General features: G+C 46.1%; 1 protein-coding gene across 10 annotated transcripts in view; it reads left to right on the forward strand.

Moving 5' to 3' along the window:
* Positions 1–5,431: 5,431 nt before the first annotated feature.
* KLHDC8A (kelch domain containing 8A) overlaps positions 5,432–26,244 on the forward strand; it is a 51,527-nt gene continuing 30,714 nt past the window's right edge. For 4 of the 10 annotated variants that reach the window (XM_054028477.1, XM_054028479.1, XM_054028478.1 and 1 more), the window contains exons 1-7: positions 6,486–6,544; positions 6,856–6,987; positions 7,433–7,566; positions 7,643–7,757; positions 9,560–9,594; positions 12,674–12,732; positions 16,212–16,425. The gene's annotated coding sequence lies outside the window, so the exon portion shown is untranslated. Of the gene's footprint in view, positions 5,815–6,485; positions 6,545–6,855; positions 6,988–7,432; positions 7,567–7,642; positions 7,758–9,252; positions 9,300–9,405; positions 9,595–12,673; positions 12,733–16,211; positions 16,426–26,244 lie in introns of those variants that run through there. The other 6 variants (XM_054028473.1, XM_054028480.1, XM_054028474.1 and 3 more) reach the window with 6 other exon arrangements.

Consider the following 26,244-nt stretch of genomic DNA (forward strand, 5'->3'; position numbering starts at 1 on the left):
AAACATCATGAAGGTGTTTGTAAGGCGTCGATAGAAGGTGAGCTGTGCGACACCAGGGTATCAGCTTTTGAAAAGTGATAGTTACAGGCAATATTCTCGTGCGTGGAGGTAGCTTTAACACAGTCCGTAACTAATAGTGCGTGTGTTCTTGGCAAATCGCGTATATCCATGGTACAGGGCAAGAAAATGTTGGTGCCTTGCTGCAGGGTTCCTGATGGTCACAGTAAGGCAAGGGGCATCAGAAATTGCATCCCTACTAGCCAACGCCTATGGTAAAACATTGGTCCGAAGTTCAGGGATCATCCTATAGTGCAGCAGGGCACCTATTCAAGTTGTAATGCTGCTGCTTTCATTTTCAGCAGCACGCTGTGGGCAAAACAAGGGAATAAGGAACTGATCCATGGAGAACAGAGACGGAAAAGACCTTATTAGCTTATGCTCCATCCTCCTCCCCTTTGTGGTCTTGTTCCCTGCAGTATACCATATTATTATTACAGTGTACAGTTACCATATCTAATAGATAAAAAAAAAGAGGACCCTCCATGGGCCCTGGCCAAGCCCATTTTCCCACTCCTAGCCCTGCCCCAACTCCGCCCCTTCCCCGTCCTAACTCCGCCCCCTCCTCCCTCCCACTCCCAGCCACGGGGAAAGGGCTGCCCCAGCGCTACTGGCTTCAGGGTTTGCCAGGCAGCCCCCAGACCCTGCGCCCCCGGTGGGCGCTTCCCCAGCGCAGCTGTAGCCCAGGAGGGGAAGCGCCCAGCCGGGGGCGCAGGGTCTGGAGGCTGCCCGGCAAACCATGAAGCCGGTAGCGCTGGGGCTTTGGGCAGCCCCCGTGCCTCCGGACCGTGCGCCCCCAGCCGGGCACTTCCCCTCCCGGGCTCCAGCGGCGCAGGGTCCGGAGGCACGGGGGCTGCCCGAAGCTGGTAGCGCTCGGGCAGCCCGGCTCTTAAACAGAGCCGAAGAGTCAGGGGAGGAGCAGAGCCGCCATTTTCCCGGACATGTTCGGCTTTTTGGCAATTCCCCCCGGACGGGGGTTTGACTGCCGAAAAGCCGGACATGTCTGGGAAAAAGAGGACGTATGGTAACCCTATTACAGTCAGACTTACAGCTTCCTTCAGACAGGGCTCCATTGTGCTACTGTACAGACAAAGAGTAAAAGACAACCGCTGCCCCAAAGAGTTGACATTATTTGACTAGGTCCTCACTGACAACCTGTGTTTGTTAAATGCACCTAACCAGCTGTAAAAACATACTGGAGACCAGGCACTGTAGTTCTACTGTGAGGTAAGCTAGGCAAGGTCAGCCATGGGTGTGGGTATAGTGCTAACCTCACCTAGCTACCATGCGGCAAATGCTACACGTGCCTTGTCTCCTTTTAGGATTTTACAGCAAGATAAATATCCTGTTATCTCGCTGTATTTCAAAACCCAAACCTTTCAATGAAGACAAAGTCTTAGATTGAGGCATGAATGGGAGGAGGGGACATAACTGAATTTGGCATGGCTCTATAGTGCTTTGTCAGGCTTGTTATCAAGTAGTTGGACTTCCAATTCCCTTGAACAACAATCCTAGAATCTATTCGGTCTCTCCTGTGTGTGTTGGTTCTTCCATTATTCTTTACTTTCACAAACTTTTTGGATTGCCGCATATGTACGTACTCATGAGGAATGCCTCGTGTCGTGTGCTCTTGAGACATGGCCTAGAACATATTGCAGTTGTAAGAAAGTTTATGGGGGGATGCAGTTTTGTTGCTGAAATTAAGTGGCCAGTGTTTGGGGGGCAGGGAAGAGGGTTATGCTTCTTGTTACTACTTCTGCAGTAATCAAGGCTGCTCTTCCATCTCAGCATGGCCTCAGACTATGCCCTCCGTAGCCAGGGATCTTTACTGCCAGCCCATCTGCTGAAGGGTGATAATCATGATATGAAGCGCTGAGGCCGCTGCAGCGTATGCTGAATAAGAGCAGAGAATCACAAGCAGTTGCTCATCTTGCTTTGCTTAAGACAAGCCCCTTGAATGATTTCTACCTTATGAGATCCATAATAATGATATTGTGATCACAGTGCACGTTGTACAGCCAATACTTGCATCTTGCACTGCTTTCGATAGGTGTGGAATGGCAGATAGGTAAAGCATTACCATGAATGGTACTTTATCCAGCACCACTGGAGTTAGCGGGAGCTTTATTCTGGGCTCCAGAATGATGAATAAACCAGATTCCACTATAGAGAGATCACAAGTGGGTTGTAGTTCATTAGTTAGCCAAATGAGCACAGAGGAAAATAAACAGGGCTCTACATGCCTGTTTTCATTTTTATTTTAAGGTGTCAAACATCTGGTGGAAGCTCAGTAACTCCAAGTTGTTCTAGGGCCAGCGTTACTTGGCTGAAAGCTTTTTGCCTGAACTGGAATTTAACAGTACTTGGAAACTCAGATGTTACAAATAACAGTGAGTTGTAAATTTCTTTTGCAATAAAAATGTGATGCTCAGACTCCGCCTAGATGGGCTATTTCTCTGTCTCGCTCGCTCTTTCCTAAATCCGTTTTATAGGAGTTTGGGGTCTTTAAACTTGATATGCTGTACACTTAGGGCATTAGATGGTAAGATTTCAGTAATAAATTTGCTGAGTTTCAGTTGAACATAGCTGGACAGTCCATATTTGCAAGCAGAATGTTGGAGGTATCTTTTATGCCTTTTTCCACAAGTTTAGAGCTCGTGTGGCCAACTTTAGGGTAGAATTTGCACATGACTTAGTATTTAAGAATTAAAAATTTTTTTTTTTTATTTTTAATAGGAAAATCGTGTTCTAAGGTGGGTTTAAATAGTTTAGTTACTTGTGAGTGTAGAGAGGGCCTAATCTCTACTTGTGTAGCTCAACTGCAGTCAATGGAGTTACACTTGCAGAGAATTTGACCTGGGGCGTTCCAAGTAGTAGGGACAACATGGGAGAAGAAATGTGTGGAGAAAGCAAAGGATCGGTATCCAGCAGGTGAGCAGATGGAAACGGGGACGTGAAGATGAGGATTTGCAGCTAGAACTTGGTAGGTCAGGTGAGAGGAAGGTAGGAAAGGGATGTGAAGTGGGGAAATGACGTGGTCAGATCAACAGGACGGGGAGTTGTGTTTTAAGCAGCAGCATTTAATCAGTTGGCTCTTCAATAAAGGAAGCAGCCAAAGGAAGTAATTAGGTCTCTGAGCTGAGACAAGATAAATGATTTCATAAATGCTCAGCAGGAATTCCACTCCCTGTATTTGGGCTCAGAAAAGAGTCTCTGGAGATCAGAGGCAATTCAAATGCACGGTAAGTCTGTGGAGCCCATGCACCTTAAGGAACCTGCAGTTCCCAATGAGTTTAAATGGAGTTGTGGGTGCTCGGCATCTCTGAAAATCTGACCCGGAAGCTCTGATTTAGCAAAGCGCTTGCCCCGTGCTTAAGTCCCATTGAAGGTAAATGCTTTGAGTCATGGCATACGTGAATGGGTGAGGGTAGCGACGTGGCCTGAGTGCTTCACTCTCTCAGCGCCTAGGGAATAAGTCCTTCCTCTGCTAGTTCATTGTCTCACCTCTAGCCTTTCAAGCCTCCATTTCAGAACCGCTTCCAACATTGTGCTCTAATTGTGCTCTGTGGGATTTCATTTCAAGGCTATGCATTGACTTTAATGGCCAATTGGCTAAAAAAAAATAAAATACTCTTCCATTATGCTCTGTCTCCTATCAGTGTACTCCATACAAAATGTTATAAACAGGACCTTTTGTACTACTGCAACCCAGAGCTGTTTATATCTTTGCTGAAGCTATGATTCTGTAGCGTTCAGCGCACAGCGTGGAGAGAGGGGTCAGATTTATTCCCGATGTCACTTTGTTGGAGGTAATGAAGTTTCCAAGAACAGCTTTGGCCTCTTAATATTGAATATGACATTGTTGTCACTTGATCTCATAACACTTTAGAATGATTAATCCTCACAATCTCCCCGGGGGAGGAAGGTAAGATTTATTACCTCATTTTACAGATGGGAGAACCCAAGGCAAAGAACAGGTTTCAGAGTAGCAGCCGTGTTAGTCTGTATCCGCAAAAAGAACAGGAGTACTTGTGGCACCTTAGAGACTAACACATTTATTAGAGCATAAGCTTTCATGGACTACAGCCCACTTCTTCGGATGCGAATCTCGCCACATTCTGCTCTGTGCAAGGCAAATTTCTTTGACTTTGCCTTCTCTACCATAAACATACAGCTGTGTGTTGATTAGATAGATATAGCTTATTACCCACATACTCCATATATATGTATTTGTGTGTGTGTGTGTGTGTGTGTACACAGATGGTGTCTAATATAAGCATGCATGTGTATATAAATCCAAAACACACACAGCACTGCTCCCATATCTCCCCTGGGGCGAGGATGACTGAACATGTGACAGATGTTAGTCCCGATGCTCAATGCACACCTGGAAGGCGCTCTGATATTACAGCGAGGCGTGTGGTGTAAGAACCTATACAGACTCGAAGAGGCCTTGTGCAAGCTCCCATGAATTAGTGGCAGAGTTGGGAATAGTGAGTCCATTCTCATGGCTCCCACAATGCTCTACCCACTCAACGCGTTGCTCACGTGACTTGGTGCCACAGACGCACTCTTCAATCCTTACGAGTGGAGCAAAGTGGGAAATGGTGCCGCTTTTATCTGAACTCCGAAGGCTGAGAGTAGCATGATATGGACTGATCACCTTTGCTAGCCATAGGAAGCTACCAAATAACAGTAATGAAGGTGAGTCTGCATGAAAGATCAAGTGTCATGGTGGAGTCTCCATCACTGACCATTTATAAATCCAGACAGAATGTTTTTCTAAAAGATCTGCTCTAGGAATTACTGTGGGGAAGTTCTGTGGCCTGTGTTATGCAGACTATAGATGGTCACAATGGTCCCATCTGACCTTGTAATCTCTGAATTAGTATTACAGCAGCCCCAACCAAGATTGGGACCTAATGTGGTAGGTACCATATATACATGGAGTGAGCAGTCCAGCCATGATAAAGAGTGGGAGAAAGGAGGGATTTGTATAGAGGGGAAACTGAGGCACAGAGAGGGTAAATGACTGGCCAAAGGTCACACCAGGTATCCAGCCCTCTTGAGTTCTGTAGCGGTGCCTGAACCATCCCATTGTCTTGCCCTTTTATCATCTGTTTCAGTAGATGTATGAAATCATAGTTACGGAGTCTGGCTGGGGATTTGATCGGTTTTCCTGTCTGTTACAATTAATCCCACTGAGGGTGAAAGCCTTGTGCCTTTTCCTTTATGTTCAGAGAGATAGCAGCAATGTTCTGTAGAGAGGACTGGTAGGAGGGGCCTGTCCATGGAGACTGATTGCTGGGAACACGAAGCAGGAAGGAGAGTCTGTGCTCTCTTGGCTGTATTATCTCCCACTCTCTGGATTTTATCTCCTTTTCCTGACTGCTCTATGTCCGTTCCATAGCCAGGAGCCTTATTCTAGTGCTTCATCCCATAAACTTGGAGAGAACCCCTCAAGCTGGCTAATCCACCATGGCTACTGCTTCGCCTGACCACAAATCTGACACTTTATTTACTTTGCTTGGGCGCAGACCCTTCTGCTTCCTCTCCGGTCACTTTGCGAATGTAAACGCCTGCTGCTGGTCTGTGCTGTGACAGCTCTCAGCATCCCGCCAGGGTGTGGCTTCCTGAGGCAGCCTGTTGCTTAGAATGGAGGAGATAACAGCAGCTTGTCCTTTCTTCAGAAAATACTTCACAAATGTCTGAGTTGCATCTGCATCTGGGAGAGAAGGAGCAGCTGGCTTTGGTTTGGTTTGGTTTTTTTCATTCTTTTTTTTTTTATATCTGGCTAAAGAGAATTACTGCCCCTATATCCAGGAAACACATGGTCCAATCCTGCTGTCTCTTATGCCCCTGTCAGTGCAGAGAAACTTCAGTGGAATAAGTATAGAGTGATCCAGTAGATTGAGCATTAAAAGGATCCCTAACTTGTAGCATCAATAGTTCAAACGTGTCCGGTTACAGAGACCCTGCTAGATAAAAAGAAAGGGCTATATTTGCACCAGCTTTTGTTTCAATTATCTGGTTGTTTATATTTTGCCTCTGTGTCTTTCCCTCCATCCTCTGTGCTCTGAATTCCCATCAATGAACTGGGAGGAATGATTACTGGACTAGGGTCCACTCTCCTTTCTTAACCAACTAGCCCCTCCTCTGCTGTGCTTGTTGCAGCTTCCCCTTCGGTCGTACCACCCACAGATTGCTGGCAGGCTGCCGTCTCAGACTGCCTCTCCCACCCATCTAATTTTACGCACTGCAGCCTTCTCCTCTTGAGACCTGTCAGCGAGGATCTGTGCTAGGCAGAAATAGCCCTGGGAGAGTAATGACAGCAAAATGGTTGCTAAATAGGGAATGGCTGGGGCACTGCAGCAGAAAGGTCAATTATAATCAACTTGTCTCCATATTCCTCAGAGACATCCCAGGGATGAGGAGCAGCTGGGGCTGTAAGGCGTCTTAGAGAGCTGCCACTGATGAAGACAATAAGGTATCAGACGGATGGGACTATCACCTTTTCCTTATGCATTTGCCGTGGTGGTACTGTCTTCTCCCATTGTTGTGAACATAGCTCTGCCCAATCCACTAGTTGCTCCTGTTGTTGTTTTGCAAGGCTTCAGATACTTGCAAAAGTGCCTAGAGGCTTGTGACCTAATTTTTCATCCACCCAACTGTGGAGCTAGAGAATGAATGGACTTCTGAATGCCGGTCCTCGCCTACCAGTACAGGGTTCTGCCCTGCTGGCATGCAAACTAAATGGTGTACACCTGTTTAGTGATTAACACACTTGCTGTCTTTAAGGCTCAGCTGAAGTTCCCCAAAGTATTTTCAGAAATTCTTATGACCACTACACTTCCTCGAGGGCTTTCTCAACCAGCTGATCTCCAAATGAGTGGCAAGACACTAGCTAAACCTAACACCCCCCCTTGTGCGGTGAGTAAATGAAGTGCCCATTTTACGGATTTCCAAACCAATACACAGAGTTTAGGTGGCTTGCCTGGAGAGCTCACAATCAGACGGTGGCTGAGCAAGGAACAGAATCCATAAGTCTCAACTCTCATTCCCCTGATCTAACCACCAGAGCACGTTCCTCTTCCTGGTCAGGGAATAGAGCTCATGACACCTGATTCCTAAGCCACCTGCTGTAACCACTGGACCCCATACTCCCCCACCCCCTCAAGCTATGAATAGAATCTCAGAGTCCTGACTCTGATTTGCCTTGTTCAAACCATTAGACAAACGCACTCACTCACTCTTTCTCGCTCTCTGAGCTGGGAACATAATGTAGAAGACCTGATTTTATGATCTGCTATCCTAACTGCACCGCCTCCTATACTGGACTACGTAGGAAATCATCTTTTGCCTTCTTTACATACAGGACCGTGTAACTGAACTCGGAGAGTAAGCAGCTCATGACAATGGCAAACTATCGGTTTATTTCCATGGGCTTCCATTTATCACAATGGTAATCCTGAGTAGAGATCAGCTATTTTGATTCCTGCTAGGTCCCAAGTAAGCTTTCTCCATAAGAACAAACATTTTCCCAGCCGTAAATAAACATGGACTTACTTTTTTTTTTTTTTAACAGGCCGATGGCTTATTTTTCAGCCCATTTCTATAGGCTGGCTTGTTATGCAGCTTAGCATCTTCTGCTGCTGATGATGAAATGCTACTAACTGGCTAATTTTGAATGTTGCTCTCAGGTATGTATTTTTCCAGCCACTATCTTTTCTTAGAGGCTGCCTCTGCTGAAATGGTGACCCTCTGTCAGAGGGTCAGGTGCAGCTGGTGAACTTCTCCCCTTGAGAGAGCCTGAAGCTCTTAGCTCAAGTTTCCGAGGATTGAGGTGACTAGCTGTGGCAGAACTAGCTGAGGGACCTGCATTGAGGGAGAATTAATTAAATGCCAGATTGCCAGATCTATGAGAGAGATTGTCAGTGAGGAATGGATCTAGCCGTTCTAACTCCACAATACAGGCCTCTACTATGTAAATGAAACGGCTAATTTTGCTCTCTGTGAGCAGTAGCAGATGGCGATCCTGTGTGGGTCAACCAGAGTGGCACCAAGACATGCTTGGCTAATGTGCTACGCCTCTTTTCCCCTGCAAATAAATCCCACACTGTTGAATAGACTTCAGGTCTCCTGCTCCGAAGAAGATTCCTGTCTGTTGGGCGGCTGAGCCACCACTAGAGTCCGGGGTGTGTGGAACGAGCCGTTTGTTCTCTCCCATCACCCTCCGCCTGGTCTCATCACTGCAACTCAGCCAAGGGACCCATCAATAGCAGAGGGGCCCCTGCAGAAGCTGTAGCAGGATGATCCAAGGGATGAATCTGGCTCATAGTGTATTAGTTAATGAAGGCCGTGAAATTAACCCTTTATTAGCTGCTCTAAAACACCTTGCTGCATAAAAACAGTATCTGGTCTGATGCCACCAGGTAAAAGATCCACGAGGCGGGTTAGTTTCCTCCCGAGGATGTAATATGCCTAGGAAAGAGCAGGGGGAGGGGAAAATGGCCGCCTCTTTGACCAACCGCATATATTAAGAGCCGGTTGAATCTTAAAGGCTGCAGGTGCTATGGGAGGGAACCTGAAATTTGTAGCGTTCAGCCTATTTGTGTAATTTACAAGAGTCCCGACAATTCTACTGCTGCTGTTCCCATGGAAACAGATGTTGGCTTGCAGAAAATCTTTACAGGTTTTGTTGTTTGTTTTTAAATTTAAGTCCTCCTGCCTCGTTTTCAGAGAGGCAGGACACTTTTGCTACCTGGTCCCTACCCTGTTTGCCAGGGCATGCCAGAATTTGACTGGGCTGTTCCCAACCCACAAGCTACCTTAAGCATCTTGAGATCCCTCTGCATCTGTCCCCATGCCAAGGCAATGCTAAGACTACCCATGAAAATGAGGACGCCAGCTGGAGTCAATCCATGGGTGGATTTTGTCCTGCTTGTTCTGTAGTTGTACTTGACATTGTTCTCTGCTCTGACCATATTTCAACATAACAAGTTGCTAGACGAACCCCCCCCCCCCCGCCGCCCTTTCTCTCTCCCACTCATCTAATGGAACAGTCTGACTTCCAAATCTGTTTGGTGAGTTTGTTTCCATGGCAGTTGTTGTCTGTCTCTGCGTCCCTCCCTTTCATTCCAGAGCAGGCCCCCAGCAGCCAGGGAGATGGTGTAGGTGGAAGGAGGTCTAGTAACTATGCACACGGCTGTGGCTTTTTTACCATTTAAAAAGCAACTGCTAGGGTAAACCAACTCCTATCTTTGTATGTGAAGACTCTCGAGTCTCTGTAGCATGTTATGTAAGCTTGGTTCTTAAGAGACAGACCGTTATTTTCCAGCTTGTCAGGTCTGGCTCAGACAGCAGGGGAAGTCATCAATCATGCAATGAACACGTTGGATTTTGTGGCCGAGCTGATCTACCATCTCTGCAACACATTTCTCTATCTAGAACAAACACACTTTCTTTCGCAATCTTGATCTTTCACTGCTTTTGTCTTTTGCAGATGTTAACGTGATGCAGTTTATTCTCCCTGGGAAGGTAAGTCTCTCTGAATTACTCTTTTAAGAAATGATTGCCAGGCAAATGAAGGATCGTAATGTTATGTTTTAAAAAGTGTGGTGAATTAGATGCTGATGGGCTAATAGCATTAGCACTTATGAATGATTTTATTAGCAGTAGCTAGAATGAAACCATGAGGAGACTGTGCAAGCTTCCACACGTGGGTCTCTATTGATACATCCATGATCTACCCTGCAACATCTCTGGTATCCTGTTAGTATTCATATTACTGTAGGACCTACAGACCCCAGCTAAGATCAGGTCACATGGTGCTAGGCACTGTGCATACACATAATAAGAGACAGTCCCTTCCCCAAAGAGCTTACAGTTTAAAATAGACCGAAGGTGGGAGGGGAACAGAGACGGTATGTTGTCCAAGATCACACAAACTTATCGGCAAAGTCTGGAATAGACCTTCTGAGCCCCAGTTCTGGGCCTTCCCATTAGACTCCCCTAGTACTGGCTGGCTCAACCCATTTTATGTTGCTCAGTAATGTAACCCATGCCAGCTTGCTGGGGCACTCTGCACCCTTCTAGTGATGGCTGGACCATCTGGAGGTTGATGAGCCTGTGACAGCCTTGGCTCAGAGAGGTGGGTCTCTTCAGTTGGGCGTAACAACTCATGCACTGGCTGGAGGACAACAGCTCCAGTCTGATGGATTTTGAGATTTCAGAATTTGGCTTCGTTGGGCATCGGAATGAAACCTGAATGTTTTGGTTGTGTGGTTTTTTTTTTTTCAAATTTCGATTTCAACGGCTTTTGATTAGATGTTCTGTTCCATGTGTGAGAGAGAGAAATTTGAAATAAAGACATTTCAAAATGAAAAAGCAAAATGTTTCATTCCCCAGTTGTTCAGCTTTGTTTGAACGTTCCCTTCTCCCCTGTCCTGCCCCGTTTTTTCCCCGAAACAAAAATTTGGAAAAATTTACAGGACTCCACTAAGTGTTTCGAATATGATAGGGGAGCTGCATTTTCCAGGGGCAAACGGTTCCATTGACATTTTTCTGAGCTGTTCTAATCCAGAGATCTCTGGTTTGGTCCCTGCTTTTGACCATCCACACTCATGTTTTTCTGAGGTGAACAAATGTCTGCTAGGGAGCACTGCAATCTCCGTTTTAGAGCTGCTGAAAAATGCATCAAACGTTTTCACCAAACAGTTTTTTTGTTTTTAAGACTTGAAAATTCTACAACAAATATTCACTGGAATTTCACTTTTTGAAATTTTTTGACCAACTCTCTCCGTTTTCATTTTTCATGCCACAGGCTCCAGAGTCTAAAAGCATCTTAATGTATGTGATGCATAGTGATAAGCACTGTACAGACACATAAGAGAAATGATGATCATTAGAAGTGGGAGACTAAGCCACCAAATTGGAACACTCAAGGAGTTTGAATCCAAGGTTTCAGAGTATCCTAGTAGAAACACGGGTCAGTAGTGAAATTTAGATTCAAATTCTGACCTCCCTCAGGTCCCTCCTCAAAGTTTGGGCATGTTCAGATCTAGGGGGTTGGTTCAGGTTCTCCTCTGAGGACAACACTTACATGTAGGATGAAATAATTGATGGGGGAGGAGGGTCTAACCATTGCCTTCTACTGAATAGGCCTTCTGACCTTCTGAAGCATATGTAATCATTGTCCTCCTCTAGTGGTTGCAGCCAACAGAGAGGCTATACAATCTAACACTCCTACAGCTAATAGAGATGATTTTTTAGTTCACGTGGCTTGGAGCACTAGGTCCTTGGGTTTTCTATTCCTGCTGTTGACCTTGAAGTCCAGGTACCCCTCAACCTGTGTGTGGGGAAGCTGACAGCTGTGAAGTCATGCTCAGTCTCCGAATCACTGGGATTGTGTTGCACAGGCAGGTGCAAACTGTGGGCCCCGATCCTGCCATTGGACCCTAGTGCCTATCCAAATCCACAATGAGTTAAGCGTGCAGAAGTGGCTCTGAATTCAGGACTGGAGCTTGTGGCAGTTGCTATTGTAATGCTGGTGACTATGCTCCAGGCTGTTGCGGTGAAAGGATGCAAAATGCAACAATAAACAGAGAAATATCCAGTTTTTAGTACTTCCCATCCCCAATTGCATTGGCCCTCACTATGTCACAGGGTGTAATGTTTGTTCCATTTTGATTTCTACTGAGACCTTTATTTACATAAGGTGCGTTACAGAGCTGAACTGTATAATACACAGTAACTTACCCTGTGATGTAAACTATGCAGCGTGCATGGTAAGAATAGCCCTGCCCATTCACAAAATAGCTGAGATGCCAAGTACCAGTGGAGCCTCTTGAGGAATAATAATAAAAGGCAACAGAGGGTCCTGTGGCATCTTTGAGACTAACAGAAGTATTGGGAGCATAAGCTTTCGTGGGTAAGAACCTCACTTCTTCAGATGCAAGTCTGTTGCTTTTTACAGATTCAGACTAACACGGCTACCCCTCTGACACTTGAATAATAAAAGGCATCATCATAATTACTAAAAAAGAAAAGACTATATCCAGCCATTTCCTCTATACCTGAGCTTTGCATAGTGCCAGATCTTGGTCCATTTGCTAGCACCTCCCATGCATTTACAAGCATAGCAGTTAGAAAAATTACTTTTCTATGAAAGATTTGGAAAGAGATGAACAATTTTCATTAATGTTTTGTTCACTGATTTTCTTTTTTTGGAGGTGGGGGAGTCGTTACAAAAAATTAAACCCACAACTGTTTGGTATTCAGTTCCCAAAAAATGGGGGGGATCATTTTTGGTTACTGAAATGTTTTCATTTTTCAGTATCACTATTATTTTAGTTGTATTGCATTGGTGCCTTGGATTCCCAGTCATGGGCCAGGACCCCATGGTGCTAGGCGCTGTACAGACAGAACAAAACAATGGCCACTGCCCAGAGAGCTTCCCATCTAAGTACTGAGTGTTCTACTTTTTTTTGACAAAAACACAACTGTTTTTTTTATGAAAATGGAAGTCTTGGTGAAAAATCTTCAATTTAATCAAAAAGCCGTTTTTTGTGGGGGGAAAAGTTTCCGTGAACTTTTTTCCAACCATCTCTCCTTACAGGTCCGGATCCTGCTTGGAAAACAGTGGCAAACCTCCTAAACCCTGACCCACAAAAAGAGGTGTGTGACTGTGTGTGAGACTAGTTCCATTGGGACTACTCGCATGCTTAAATTACACAAGTGCTTAGGTGCCTTGATGGATGGCTGGAGCTCTCTTGCCTCTTTTCACTTATTTATCCACAGTGGCTGTTTCATTTTGGGGCACATCAGATTCCCTTTCCACAGTTCCTCTCCCTTACCTTATAATTTATACTCTACTCAACTAGGTGTTTCATGGCCTGAGAAGACTTTTCATGATGATGTTCCCACCTCCATAGCAGTCAGCTCAAATCTTGCAAATTCCTTGGTGTCTAGGTTTTCAGCTGTCTGGATTGAGTGGTAAACAGTCTGTTAAATAATAATAACTTATAAATACTAAGTGTCTAATAAAACCAAACCTCTAATAAGCCCCCATTAAAATGCACGTTGACATTCTTTTTAATTTTTAAAGAGGCAAATGCATTTGTAATTAGCATTTTAACATTAGATTGGCCATGTTCCTAAGGTTTCTATTTAAATGCAAATTAAATCCTCCCACTGGAAAGCTAATCGGAGATGAAAATAGCTGGTAGGGGATGGGAATTTGCTTCCATGTGGAGTCATTTTAGTCATCTTGCTGTTGATTTCTTCATTTTTTATGGCCTGGTTTGCTTTAAAAATAGAGTTCCTATGTAGAACTGCATGAAACATCTGTAATAATTAACCTTGCTTGGTTCCTGACAACACTGAAAGTTAAGCTCAGACTCTCCGAAAGGTTTGCTAGCTTTCTGCAAACGTGGACTAAAGTTAGAACTAGCCTGGGCCCAGTTTTGGACGATCTAGCGCTTGGTTTCACATAGTAATCAGGTCAGAGAGGAAGGATGGTCCTGCGTTAGGATCCTAGAATAGGATTTCGAAGTTTCGTTTCCAGCTCTGCCACGCACTCCTTGTGTGATGATGGGCAAGGCATCTGGGGCCAGATTTTTAAATGTACACCTCTACCCCGATATAACGTGACCTGATATAACACGAATTTGGATATGATGCGGTAAAGCAGTGCTCCAGGGAGGCAGGGCTGCACACTCTGGCGGATCAAAGCAAGCTCGATATAACACGGTTTCACCTATAATGCGGTAAGATTTTTTGGCTCCCAAGGACAGTGTTATATCGGGGTAGAGGTGTATTTAGGCACCTAAAGATGCAAATGGGAACTTAGGAGGCTGGAAGTTAGGCGCTTAGGCCCTTTGGAAAATCCAACTAGGTGCCTATCTGCATCTGTAGGCATCTAAATACCTTTAAACATCTGGCCCTTAACTCTCTCAGTGCCTCAGTTCCCCATCTGCGAAAGGGGGACTCCTTGTCTGAGCTAAGCACACATGCAACCCATACTGAAAAGAAACTGAGTCTGTCTCCCTGTAGTGTCTGGTGTACATAACAGCTTAAAGAGGCTACTACAGATCAGATAATACTACCAGGGGACATTACAGGGCTGAGATCTTTAGGTCAAGTGATGGCTGCTCATGCTTTTAGATCTGAAGCGTGCTGGTTCAAACCCTACTAACTATCCAAGCCTGGGTGACGATACACAGATGTGCATGTGCTGTTTTAGGACGCATCCCGTATCTCAAGGAGCTCATAGATTTAGGAAGTGGTATCCAGTGGGATCATCAACCATTTTCTCAGGCATATGTGAATGTGAGAAATTCAATGTGGAGAGAGTCAGCCAAAATAAGTGGTAAAGAGAATGAATTAGGAGATTGTCATAGTGTAAGGAGCTCCTCAGTAGATGTTGATGTTGGCTCCAGGAAAAAACTGCTCTAGGCCATTATGCAAATATAACTTTGGGAAGTAGTTACTGGGATATACTTTGAGATACAAGGTTGATTTGAGGAACATCTTTTATTGATCCAACTTCTGTTGGTAGAAGAGACAAGCTTTTGAGCTCCACAGAGCTCTTCTTCAGGGTTGGGAAAGTTAATCAGGGTGTCACAGCTGAATACAAGATGGAACAGATGGTTAAGCATAAGGAGTTAACGCATGTTGCAAGAAATTGTTCAAAATGAAGTGGGCAATTAACACCTCTGCAGTCACAGGACAAAGGCAAGTTAGTGGGTTACAGAGTGTTGTAATGAGATAATAGAGACACTGGTTTTATGAGTCCCTGATTTTTGGTGTCTAGCAGAGTTATGAAATTTAAGATCCCAGGCTCCTCTTCTGAAGGTGTGTGCAGGTTTCCTTTGAGGATGAAGACTGAAAGGTCAGCTGTAGAGTTTCTTTTTATGAAAAGTGATCAGCAGGAGATAAGGTGTTTTTGTCTTTTATCATTTTTCTGTGTGAGTTCATTTGAGAGTCTAGTGATTGTCTAGTTTCACCCACGTTCTTGTTGGGGCATTTGATGCACTGGACAAGGTATACCACATGTTGTGATGGGCATGTGTAGGACCCTTGGGTCTTTGAAGGTATGTTGGGGGTGGTGGTGGGGGGAGTATTGACCATCATAGCAGTGGAGATATGGCTGCAGGTTTTGCGTCTGTTATGACTGCCTGGTGCTGCTTTGAGTTGGTGGGGAGCTAGCTTCTGAAGATGAGCTTAGCGATGCTACAGGATTGTTTGAAGTTCCGAAAGAGAGGGTTTGGGAAAGACTTCTTTCAGGATGTGGTCCCCATGGAGTATGGGTTGTAACTGTTCGATGATACCCTGTATGGGTTTAATGTGGGGTGGTAGGTGACAGCTAAGGGTGTGCGGTCAGTGGGTTTTTTTCTTTTCTGTATTGAAGCAGGCTCTTTTGGGGGATTACGGTGGCCCGTTCCATGATGCGCTCTACTTCTCTCGTGGAATGTCCTCCTTTTGGTGAAGGTGGTTTCAAGTGAATCCAGCCATCTATTAAATCTTGCTCGTCCTCCAGGGCTCTGACTCTAGCCAAACAGGCACAAGGGATCATTTGCATCTCTCTCCCCTGCCCCTAAAGGATCTAGGGTGTGGGCTGAGCAGCTGCCTAATGAGATGCTCGCTGAGACCTTGAGCTAAATTCAGTCCTGGCTCAAGCAGGCAAAACTCTCCACAAGTCAAGGGAGCTACATTTGTCTCTCCAGGGTTACCTTTTGCCCCTCTGTGTCTTATTGGAAACATCTCCTGCTTTTCATCTTTCTCATTTTAGTCCTTCCTTCTACCTCCCTTTCCCTGTTGTTTTTGTTTTCCGTGCAAGTTCAGAGAGAGACCCTCTTACAAAACATCCTGTGCTAGCATGGGGAGCCATAAAAGGCTTAGCATAGCTCTCATAATCCAGTACGTGTACGTACACACACACACACACACACACACACCTCTCTCTCTCTCTCTGACTTCGGGCACTGAGAAAAATACAGGTCACCACACCAGATGGGGATTCCTCTGACTCTAATAGTCTTTCATCTTCTGTAGGAAAGTGATTAGGTCCGTTGGATTTATGCAGCCAGTTGATTTTATTTCTCCCCCTGGAAACCCAGTTTGCTTCTTTCTTGGTTTACTTTCCTCTTAAACAGAGGCTGCAACCTCCAGGGAGAAGGAGAGAGACCAACGCACAGAGAGAGAGAATGGCTGTTGAGAGAAATGAGACAGAGGAACAAGGGAGGGGAAGAGAGATTCAGAGCTGCTCCTGCAGGAGCTAGGTGTCTGGACTTTCTTGTGTTAAAGTTGCAGAGCATTCTGAATAAAGAGCAAGTCTTCCTTGGGACCCACTGCTGCCTCTCAAAAACTGTAAGTACAAGACACTTTTAAAGTATTTCTTTGGCAGCTGAGAGAAAATTCCACGCTCACTAGAGGTCATTGGGTTATTAGTGTGTGTGTATGAGTGCAAGCCTTGCAAGGGAACAGCTTCTTTCACACATGAGCATAGCTTTTAAGGTGCAACCTGAGATGAATCTTTAAGAGCATCGGTGTTCTCAAAAAGAAACGCGTGGATCAGGCCAGGGTGGTAATTTTCTCTCAGTGGTTGCTTTTTAATGGCTTCAAAACTAAGGTTGCATTGTATATAAATTCTCAGAGGGTACTTCTAGTTGGCATCTCCTGAGGCTATATCTGTGGGGCTGCGGCTCACCGTGCCACAATCCAAAGCCAGACGGTGTCAGCCTTTTGCAGTCCAGGCCAATCCTTGAAGGAAGAGGCCCAGATCCTCAGTTGGTATAAAGGGGTGAAGTCAATGGATCTATGTTAATTTACCCCAGTTGAAGATCTGGCCCAAGCTCCTTAAATTATATTTATAGAGATGGCCTAAATACCACAAGGCTGGGTGCCTCGCAAATATGATTAATGAGGCTGAAAGATACGAAAGTGAAACTCGCATATTTGATCCAGTGAAAAATAAAATGACTGACTTAGAGAGAGCAACAGTAGTTATGACTGGGTGGGAATGAGGAACACAGCATGGGGATTGGGAAGATCAGGAAAGGGTCAGCGTTTGCTATGTGAAGTGGATTGTTTTTCTTTTGTAGGAATTGTAGCTCTGAGTCTCTCATTAGACAAATCCCAGGGTGAATCAAGCAGTCCAATAAATCTTGCTATGTCCTCCGAGGCTCCCCAGCCACACAGGGACGAGGGATAATTTGCATCCCTCTCTGTCCTAACAGGCAGAATTTCCAGAGGTGTGGTGCCCACCCCCTCTAAAAATCAGACTGTCATTTCTTTCCCTTCTGCCCCTGCTCTGGGGCTCCTACAGATTTACCCTTGCCCTGCTGTTAGCTGTGGAATATTTCCTTGCAAATGCTGTTCTGTCCTCCCGTTTAGCAACATCGGGAAAATTACATTTGGCATAAGACAGCAAATAACAATCTCCAGGGGCTGGTAATGGGGTTAAAACCAGGCAGGAAGTTAAATATTCATAGTCTGCTGTCTTTGCATTAAAACTGTGTGCATATAAATTAAGAATGAGCGACATGAACTGCCCATTGTAGCAAAGGCCTCTTCTCTCCTCACAAAGTTTCAGTTAATTCCCATTTACCAATACAATCTTTTCCCTCTTTCCACACCCAAAGCATCTTTTCCCCTGCACGACATTTTCCAGCCATGTAATCCTGGAAGAAATAGGGCTTGTCGGGGTTTTGTCGGGTTTTCTGGTAGCTGTCGAGAGACTTGATTCAACTAGATGGGAGGTCAGCAAATGTCAGATTTAACCAGAATATATATATTTAATCTAGAAACCTCAGCTGTCAGACCTTGTGCAAAGGGGAAATGATGTTGGCACCAGAGTCCCTGTTTTCAGAATGATTTGAAGCCTTTGCAGCTAAAATGTGGCATAAATTGGGGTTGTTTGAAAGCACAGGCTGGTAACTCAATACTGTGTGGGGCAGGCTAATCATCAAATAATACTCTAAGCTCATAGCTTTCAGATCTGCATATGGAAGGCCTTCCTATCCACAGATATTGCTGAGCTTAGCTGCACAGCTTTCTGCGAGGGTAGCAACAGCAGGGAGAGGCTTTATTTTTACAGGATCATGCCGTAAAGCATGGAAATCTTTAGGAGGAGGACCAGATTTCCAAGCGCTCAGCACTCACAAAAGGTGTCCGAGTTTCAAACAAGACACTGCTCCTATGTAGGCACCAAAAGAAATGGCCAGAGTTCCAGGGGAGCTCAGAAAGTTGAGTGCCCACTGGGTGCTGAGTTCTTGGAAATCTGGCCCCGTTATGTGTGTTGAGCACTGAGAAATCTGGCTTGTTGCTTTTCTGAAAATCTGCCCCACAGTGTGTTTCATGCTTCGCTCATTGGCTATGTCTTCACTGCAAAAAAAAGGTGTATTTAACATCAAGCTTGGTTTCTCAGGCCTGGTCTACACTAGGCGTTTATGTCGAAGTTAGCGCCGTTACATCGAATTAACCCTGCACCCGTCCACACCGCAAAGGTATTTAGTTCGACATAGAGGTCTCTTTAATTCGACTTCTGTACTCCTCCCCGACGAGGGGAGTAGCGCTAAATTCGACATGGCCATGTCGAATTACGCTAGGTGTGGATGGAAATCGACGCTAATAGCTCCGGGAGCTATCCCACAGTGCACCACTCTGTTGACGCTCTGGACAGCAGTACGAGCTCGGATGCTCTGAACTGCCACACAGGAAAAGCCCCGGGAAAATTTGAATTTGAATTCCTTTTCCTGTCTGGCCAGTTTGAATCTCATTTCCTGTCTGGACATCGTGGCGAGCTCAGCAGCACTGGCAACGATGCAGAGCTCTCCAGCAGTGATGGCCGTGCAATCTCAGAATAGAAAGAGGGCCCCAGCATGGACTGATCGGGAAGTCTTGGATCTCATCGCTGTGTGGGGCGATGAGTCCGTGCTTTCCGAGCTGCGATCCAAAAGACGGAATGCAAAGATCTACGAGAAGATCTCTAAAGACATGGCAGAGAGAGGATACAGCCGGGATGTAACGCAGTGCCGCGTGAAAATCAAGGAGCTGAGACAAGGCTACCAGAAGACCAAAGAGGCAAACGGACGCTCCGGATCCCATCCCCAGACATCCCGTTTCTACGAGGCACTGCATTCCATCCTCGGTGCGGCCGCCACCACTACCCCACCAGTGACCGTGGACTCTGAGGATGGGATAGTGTCCACGGCTGGATCCTCGGACATGTTAGCGGACGGGGAAGATGAGGAAGGAGATGAGGAGGACGAGGCAGTCGACAGCGCTCACAACGCTGATTTCCCCGACAGCCAGGATCTCTTCATCACCCTTACAGAGATCCCCTACCAACCCTCCCCAGCCGTTACCCCGGACACAGAATCTGGGGAAGGATCAGCCAGTAAGTGTTGTAAAAATCTAAACATTTATTTGTAACAGAACAGGAATATTAACAATTTAAAAAATGGGTTTCTCATGATTAGTTTGATTAGCTTAACGGTTCAGTCATGGGCAGTGCAACTATTGAAAAAAAATCTAGCAATGTCCGGTTTTGCATGATTGTCCTGCCCAAGCCGCTCTACTGGTTAGTCACTGCTACAGCAGCTACAGTAAAATGCGGTCTATATGTCCGGGGATGGAGCAGAAATCCTCCTGTGACATCTCGAGGAAGCTCTCCTGGAGGTAATTGGAAATCCGCTGCATTAGGTTCTTGGGGAGAGCGGCCTTATTGGGTCCTCCGTAGTAGGACACGTTGCCACGCCACGAGACTATCAAGTACTCTGGAATCATTGCTCTGCACAGCATGGCGGCATACGGCCCTGGTCTTTGCAGGCTTTCCCGGAGCATTCTCTCTTTCTCGCTGTCAGAGATCCTCATGAGGGTGATGTCGCTCATGATGACCTGCTTTGAATGAGGTAGGGGAATGTTAGTGTTGGGACTGCTTTGCCGTTCCTTTACAGAACTGTAACCGCTGGTTTGCAGCCACGCGGTGGAGGCGGGAGAGGGGCAGCCGAAAGGGATCGTTCCCGGGGACAGCCGCGAGGGTGTGGGACAGGAGCAGACTTCCTGCTTGCCGAATTGCTGGCAGCAGGGACTGACATTGATTTCAATGTGAAATGAGGCCATTGCTAATATTAAAGTTTTAAGCTGCCACAAGTCTACGGCTTACCATGTCTGCCTGCAACAGAAATTCCGTTGTCCTGACACGGTTCTCAAATGTGCTGTGCAAGACCCCAGGCACTGAATGCGAAGGCCGAGAATTCGACCTTGTGCTGAGTGCGCATGTGAGAGGTGCTGTGCATGGTCTTGTTAACAGAGAAAGACTATGTTCTTTGTTCACAACTACATTTATCTTTCTGAGGAATTCACTCCCTTTTTCCCATTCCCACAGCCCCATCTGCGACTGTCTCACAACCTAGCCTGTCATCACACTCCCAGAGGCTAGCGCGGATTAGGCATAAGAAGAAGAGGACACGGGAGGACATGTTCTCGGAGCTTATAGCCTGCTCCAGAGCCCAGGCAGCACAGCAGACCCAGTGGCGGGAGAACTTGACCCGAATGCACCAAGCCAACATGGATCGGGAGGAGAGGTGGCGTCAGGAAGACCAGCAGGCGACTCAAACCCTGCTTGGACTAATGAGGGAGCAAACGGACACGCTCCGGCGCCTTGTGGATGTTCTGCAGGAACGGAGGCAGGAGGACAGAGCCCCGCTGCAGTCCATCTCTAACCGCCCTCCCCCGCCACCAAGTCCCATACTCCCCTCACCCAAAGTGCACAGAAGGAGAGGCGGCAGAGTCCCTGCTAACTCTCACTCCACCCCTGCAGAGAGCTCGAGCAGCAGAAGGCTCTCATTCCCCAAAATTTGACAAGTTCTTTCCTTCCCGCCTGACACAAGCCCCCGTCCAAGTTTCACTTTCCCAGTTCCATGTTTGGTTGATAATAAAAAATACGTTTCTGTTAACTACTGTTTCCATCATGTTCTTTTGCAGGAGGGGGGGATAGGGGGTTGGTAATTCGACAGGACAGTCACCTTTGGCAGGGTATATAGTCGGGGGCAGGCACAGCAGCAGGGCACATACATAGTGCAGTGATGCAGTGACTAGTTACCCTGGTTAGTCTGGGAGGTTGTTTTCATGTTATGTGGTGGGGGGTGGGTTGCTCTGTGACTTTGTGGCAGGGGAGGGCAGTTACAGATCTTAAGCGGCGGTCCTTAGGCAGGATCACAGAGCCACACAGCAGGGGATCTGTAACCGTCCTCCCCCTGCCACAAAGTCACATAGACCCCCCCATACACACAGTCCCTATCAGGAGGGGTGACAGGCTCCGTTGAAACAACCATCCCACCGCAGCGGAGCCTGTCAATCCTTGAGTTTAGAAGCTGCATTCGCGCCACTACAGTACACCCGCTCCGCACCACAGTCTGCGTCCCAGTTTTAAAAAATTCCCGCGAATACAGTATTAAAGAAAACGGTGTGCTTTAACAAAGTAGAACTATTTTTATTTTGAAATGTGTGTTGGAAGTGGGGTGAAGGGGGTATGTAACTGGATAGGATAGTCAACATTAACTGGGCAAAGAAATGGGGGCAGGTTTAGCTTCTCAATACACAAACTTTAAAGTCACAGGTTACCCTGCTCACTCAGGAACTTTGCTTTCAAAGCCTCCCGGATGCACAGCGCTTCCCGCTGGTCTCTTCTAATCGCCCGGCTGTCTGGCTGTGAGTAATCAGCAGCCAGGCTATTTTCCTCAACCTCCCACCCCGCCATAAAGGTCTCCCCCTTGCTCTCACAGAGATTGTGGAGCACACAGCAAGCTGCAATAACAATGGGGATATTGGTTTCGCTGAGATCACAGCGAGTCAGTAAGCTTCTCCATCTCCCCTTGAGACGGCCAAAAGCACACTCCACCACCATTCTGCACTTGCTCAGCCGGTAGTTGAAGAGTTCTTTTTCAGTGTCCAGGGCGCCAGTATAGGGCTTCATGAGCCAGGGCATTAGCGGGTAGGCTGGGTCCCCGAGGATGACTATAGGCATCTCCACATCCCCAAGAGTTATTTTGTGGTCCGGGAAGTAAATACCTTGCTGCAGCCGTCTAAACAGACCAGAGTTCCTGAAAACACGAGCATCATGAACCTTGCCCGGCCATCCCACGTAGATGTTGGTAAAACGTCCCCTGTGGTCCACCAGTGCTTGCAGCACCATGGAAAAGTAGCCCTTTCTGTTAATGTACTGGCTGGCCTGGTGTTCCGGTGCCAGGATAGGGATGTGAGTTCCATCTATGGCCCCACCGCAGTTTGGGAATCCCATCGCTGCGAAGCCATCTATGATCGCCTCCACGTTTCCCAGGGTCACTACCTTTGGCAGCAGTACATCAACGATTGCCTTGGCTACTTGCATCACAACAACCCCCACGGTAGATTTGCCCACCCCAAACTGGTTCGCGACTGACCGGTAGCTGTCTGGCGTTGCAAGCTTCCACAGGGCTATGGCCACTCGCTTCTGGACAGTCAGGGCTGCTCGCATCCGGGTGTCATTGCGCTTCAGGGCAGGGGACAGCAACTCACAAAGTTCCAGGAAAGTTCCCTTCCGCATGCGAAAGTTTCGCAGCCACTGGGATTCATCCCAGACCTGCAGCACTATGCGGTCCCACCACTCAGTGCTTGTTTCCCGTGCCCAGAATCTCCTTTCCACGGCATCAACATGACCCATTGCCACCGTGATGTTCTCGGCGCTGGGTCCCCTGCTTTCTGAGAGGTCTGTGCTACTCTCAGACTTCAGGCCATCACCGCGTTGACGTAGCCTCCTCGCCTGACTTTTCTGCATCTGCCTCAGGGAAAGGTGTATGATAAGTTGCGAGGCGTTGAGAGCGGCCACAACTGCAGTGATGGTTGCAGCAGGCTCCATGCTCGCAGTGCTGTGGCGTCCGCGCTGTCACTGACTAGAAAAGTGCGCGAACTGATTTCCCGCCGGCGCTTTCAGGGAGGGAGGGCGGGAGTGATGGACGGATGACGACAGTTACCCAAAAGCACCCTGGACACCTTTTTTTTACCCAGAAGGCATTTGCGGCTCCACCCAGAATTCCAATGGGCAGCGGGGACTCCGGGAACTGTGGGATAGCTGACCACAGTGCACCACTTCCAATGTCGACGCTTTCCCCGTTAGTGTGGACTCACAAAGTCGAATTACTGTCCTTAGTGTGGACACACACGTTCGACTTTGCAATATCGATTCCAAAAATTCGATTTAAGTAAAATCGAACTACTCTCGTAGTGTAGACAAGGCCTTAGTGTAAAATTCTGAGAGAGAATTTTTTACCTCCTAGCAGAGGTCAACCCCAGGTGGTGGGCAGAGAGTTGACCTTGAATAGCTGCGTCAAGATAAAAACAACAATGCCTTCTTTCCACTAGGATTTTACATCAAGAGAGCTACCTTGATATAAAAACCCTCTTCTGTTTGCAGTGAGAGCATAACCAACGAGGCCTGATTCTGCTCGCCTTGGGGCTTTTGTCACTGATGTCTATCGGCCCACGAATCGAGCCCTTGGCACTAGGTTCACCTTGGCTGAAATTCATCCAGAACATTCCATGCAACTACCCCAAAAAAGCACGTGAATTAAATGATATATATTTTTAGATGAGCCGAAGCAGCTGATTTTGATGATAGTGATTCATTTCAAGGTTTACAGGACATTTGCTTGTCTGGAACATTTCAGGACTCTGTGTGTTTATTTAAAATACATTGCATCCTGCCAACTTTTTGTGCATGTAGTAACAGAACAAAAAAGGTTGAAGGAAATATTCACAATTATTCTCTTCTCCCTCCCCCCAATTTGGTCATATTTTGATTCTCCATAAGCTTCCTATCGTGTTCTAGAAAAATGTGATTTTTTTTTGTTCCTGTTGTATTGTCAGGAAGCTCCAAGTTCAGATGTTTAAAATGCTACTTTTTGCTTCTCTGTTAAAGGCATATGTAACAGGGTATGTTGGCATTGTAAGGCAGGCCTACAGTCCAGTTCTTTTCTGAACATTTCACCAAGGTGAATCAATTGAGTCTCCCATCCCTCTTGCAGGTGCATTGCATTGAAAAACATTGAGTTTCTGTTTAAATAACAAAGCAAAGACACTGCTCCCGTTTAGGATAAGTGGGATTTTAAGGCTGCAGGGGCTAACTCAGCCCTGATGTAACTCCATTGACTTTAGGGCTGAACTTGGCCCTAGGCTGAAATAAACCCGAGTCTTTACTAGATGACTAATAGGATGCTTAGTCATTGCCCTCCGGAGCAAGCGATCAGATGCTACACGCAGTCTCAATAAAATTAAGCATTGAGTCCTGCTCCAGAGCGTACACTGACTTCATTTGGGTTTTGGATCAGGCAGTAGGTGAAGCTGTCCACACTGAGCAGCTGGTGTGCAGCACCACATGTGTACCCGCTCCCGGACTCGAGATGTCTACATAAGAACGGCCATGCTGGGTCAGACCAAAGGTCCATCTAGCCCAGTATCCTGTCTTCCAACAGTGGCCAATGCCAGGTGCCCCAGAGGGAATGAACAGAACAGGTAATCATCAAGTGATCCATCCCCTGTCACCCATTCCCAGCTTCTGGCAAACAGAGGTTAGGGACACCATCCCTGCCCAACCTGGCTAATAGCCATTGATAGACCTATCCTCTATGAATTTATCTAGTGCTTTTTTGAACCCTATTATAGTCTTAGCCTTCACAACATCCTCTGGCAAGGAGTTCCATAGGTTGTGAAAAAATACTTCCTTTTGTTTGTTTTAAACCTGCTGCTTATTAATTTCATATGGTGGCCCCTAATTCTTGTGTTATGAGAAGGAGTAAATAACACTTCTTTATTTACTTTCTTTTCTTGGCAACAGTGCAACCAGTCTGGGGAGCTGTCATGATTTTATAGATCTCTATCATATCCTCTCTTAGTGGTTTCTCTTCCAAGCTGCAAAGTCTCAGTCTTATTAAGCTCTCTTCATATGGAAGCCGTTCCATACCCCTAATCATTTTTGCTGACCTTTTCTGAACCTTTTCCAATTCCAATACATCTTTTTTGAGATGGGGCGACCACATCTGTACACAGTATTCAAGATGCAGGAATACCATGGATTTATATAGAGGCAACATGATATTTTCTGTCCATTTACCTATCCCTTTCTTAATGATTCCCAGCATTCTGTTCGCTTTTTTGACTGCTGCTGCACCTTGAGTGCATGTTTTCAGAGAACTATTCACAATGATTCCAAGATCCTTCTTGAGCGGTAACAGCTAATTTAGACCCCATCATTTTATAGGTATAGTTGGGATTATGTTTCCAATGTGCATTACTTTGCATTTATCAACATTTGAATTTCATCTGCCATTTTGTTGCCCAGTCACCCAGTTTTGAGAGAACCTTTTGTAGCTCTTCACAGTCTGCCTGGGACTTATCTTGAGTAGTTTTGTATCATCTGCAATTTTTGCCACCTCACTGTTTACCCCTTTTTTCCAGATCATTTATGAGTATGTTGAATGGGACTGGACCCAGTGCAGACCCCTGGGGGACACTATTATTTATCTCTCTCTATTCTGAGAACTGACCATTTATACCTACCCTTTGTTTCCTATCTTTTAACCAGTTACCAATCCACAAGAGAACCTTCCCTCTTAGCCCATGACTTCTTACTTTGCTTAACAGCCTTTAGTAAGGGACCTTATTAAAGGCTTTCTGAAAATCTAAATATACTATTGCCACTGGATCCTGCTTATCCACATGCTTGTTGACCACCCCCACAAACTCAAAGAATTCTAGTAGATTGGAGAGGCATGATTTCCCTTTACAAAAACCATGTTGACTACTCCCCAACAAATTATGTTCATCTATGTGTCTGACGGTTTTGTTCTTTACTATAGTTTCACCCAGTTTGCCTGGTACTGAAGTCAGGCTTACTGGCCTGTAATTGCCAGGATCACCTCTGGAGCCCTTTTTAAAAATTGGCATCACATTAGCTATCCTCCTGTCATTTGGTACAGAAGCTGATTTAAGTGATAAGTTACAGACTACAGTTAGTAGTCCTGCAATTTCCCATTTGAATTCCTTCAGAACTCTTGGGTGAATAACATCTGGGCCTGGTGACTTATTACTGTTTAGTTTATCAGTTTGTTTCAAAACCTCCTCTAATGATACCTCAATCTGGGACAGTTC

This window comes from Malaclemys terrapin, chromosome 4 (assembly GCF_027887155.1).
Source record: "Malaclemys terrapin pileata isolate rMalTer1 chromosome 4, rMalTer1.hap1, whole genome shotgun sequence".
In the NCBI taxonomy this organism is placed as follows: domain Eukaryota; kingdom Metazoa; phylum Chordata; order Testudines; family Emydidae; genus Malaclemys; species Malaclemys terrapin.